At 39.8% G+C, this 2,418-nt stretch overlaps 1 pseudogene; it reads left to right on the forward strand.

Annotated features, from left to right (window-relative positions):
- Positions 1-13: 13 nt before the first annotated feature.
- LOC116095732 lies at positions 14-132 on the forward strand (annotated as a pseudogene).
- Positions 133-2,418: the final 2,286 nt, after the last annotated feature.

Here is a 2,418-nt window from a genome sequence, read left to right on the forward strand (position 1 = left end):
AAAAATGAAAATTTTCTACGGCCATACCACCCTGAACGTGCCCCATCTCGTCTGATCTCAGAAGCTAAGCAGGGTCGGGCCTGGTTAGTACTTGGATGGGAGACTGCCTGGGAATACCAGGTGTTGTAGGCTTTAAACAAAACAAAAAAAAAATGAAAATTTAAGCCAAAAAGATGAGGAGAGGAAAAACATGATCAAAATATGTAATATGAAGAGATTTAAGTAACATATTAAAGAAAGATTCACAACTGTGTTGATGTAATCAAAATGTACAACACTAGAAAGGATGCTTGGCACAATCCAGTTTGTTCTATATACTTACTTCCAAGAAACTTCTCAACCTTTCATGGAAACAGAAACTTGATACTTAGCTTCACAAGACAGAGGTATGATGCTCACCCAGATTGCCACTACATACACAGAAATCAGTATGTGGTTTAATGTCTCTGCCAAACTCACACTGAGGCTCAATTCCTCAAGTATTGAGGTAGCAGAGACTGTGAGGCATTGGGGGTTAGGAGGGATCTGTTTTCACTGGGTGGGTTAATGTTTCTCTTGGGCAATTAGAAAATTCTCTAAAGGCTGAAAATAAGATATCATAGAACCGAATTAATTACTGTGAGATCACATTGTTGCAAAACAAGTTTGAATGCCTCACTTCACTTTCTGTTACTTCATTTCTCTCCATGTGGTTGTTCTCACTTGTATATTTTCTCAAGGTAGGATGCTACCTGCTATGAGGCTGTCACCAGAAATTCATGCTGGTGTGATGATGTTCTTGGACATCCAGAACCCTAATAAAATACCCAGCTTCACAATATTTTTGTTACTGAAATGCACAAATAGATCCAGATAAGAGTATTGCCTTGTGGCAGTGAAATATTGTCACTGGACAGTGTAGATGAGGGTTGAATATCTCTATATCTCTCAGGCGTTGAGAGTACATCTCGTATTTGTTATCCACACAGCACTAATCTACTCTGACTACAGAAAGCAAGCTACAAGAAACAGGGAGATGCTTTCTTTTGTTCCAGATGTTTGTGGGGAGGTGAGGGTATAGTGTGAGCATAGCACTGATGGTAAGCAAGAAAATAAGCTAGAAACTGCACTGACACATGCAGCAGTAGGAAATGTGTTTTCCTGTTAGGTATTGTAAAATGAGGTGCAAATTAACAAAGATGCAGAATGAAAAAATAAAGTGTTTTCACTGCTGATGCTAATTTTGAAAGGAAGATGAATTTTAAAGGGCTTATTTGTAGAAGATACAGCTGACCTCAGAAATAAGCAGATGTGTCTCTGTCAGCAGGAGACAGTTTTAGAAAGGATTCCCTCTTGTTAGCTCAAGTTTATTCCTATCTGTAAGCACAAACTGCCTAAGGATTGTGACATGGGCTGATTGCAGAATTGCATGCAGTAAGCCAGAGCACCGTAATAGTGGAGAAGACAGATTTTGGAACATGGCTGTGACATTTAACTAGCTGTGTACTAATGAGAAATTTATTTTGTTTCTCTACATCTGTTACCTATATTCAGCAAATGAAAGCGGGATGCCTAGTTCACGCAAGGGTGGTAAGAATGACATAGCAGTATGTACAACGTGCTTAGTACAGTGGCTGATACCTAATCATTCAAATGGTAGCTGCTGTCAACATTTTCTCATCATCTCATTTTAATCAGAAATCAGGAAACCAATACTGAGGTCTTTAGATGCAGAGCTAAACTCCTTGTAAATGTTCATACTAGAGAATACTTTGGGATAGTGAGCTGGCTCAATGGTTAAGAGCTTGCTATTTAAGACTGGAGAGTTCAGATCACCAGAACCCACATAAACACTGGTTAGGAGTGACAGCCCACCTGCAATTTCATCCTGGGAAAGCAGAGATGGGGATTCCAAGAGCAAACAGCTAGTATAACAAGCCATATGGGTGAGCTCTTATTTTGATTGAAAGATCTGGCCTTTTTGCAGTTAGGGCTTAGGATGCTGCCCCAAATATGACTTCAGGGGAAGGTGAATAAGGTACAAGGATGGTGGAGAATGATTCCTGACATCAACCCTGAGCTTCAGCTCACCAAAGCACCTGTGTGCATGGACACCCACACCATGTGTGGGTGTATGTGTCCTCACATACATGTGAACATGCATACAGACACTGACATAGTGAATGTACACAGGAGAACACAAGAAAATAAGGAAAAGAGTATTGTAAGGTGGGAATGATGACATACACCTATAATCTTACCACTTGGGTGATAGAGAAAGAATAATTAGAATTTCAGTGTCCTTCTCAATTACAAAGCAAGGTTGAGAGCAGCCTATGCTATATGAGATTATGTTTAAAAAACGATGTTTATCAGATACACTGAAACTAATAGAAAAGAAAGTGGGGAAGAGCCTCGAGCACATAGGCACAGGGGAAA

This window comes from Mastomys coucha, chromosome X (genome assembly GCF_008632895.1).
Source record: "Mastomys coucha isolate ucsf_1 chromosome X, UCSF_Mcou_1, whole genome shotgun sequence".
NCBI lineage: Eukaryota > Metazoa > Chordata > Mammalia > Rodentia > Muridae > Mastomys > Mastomys coucha.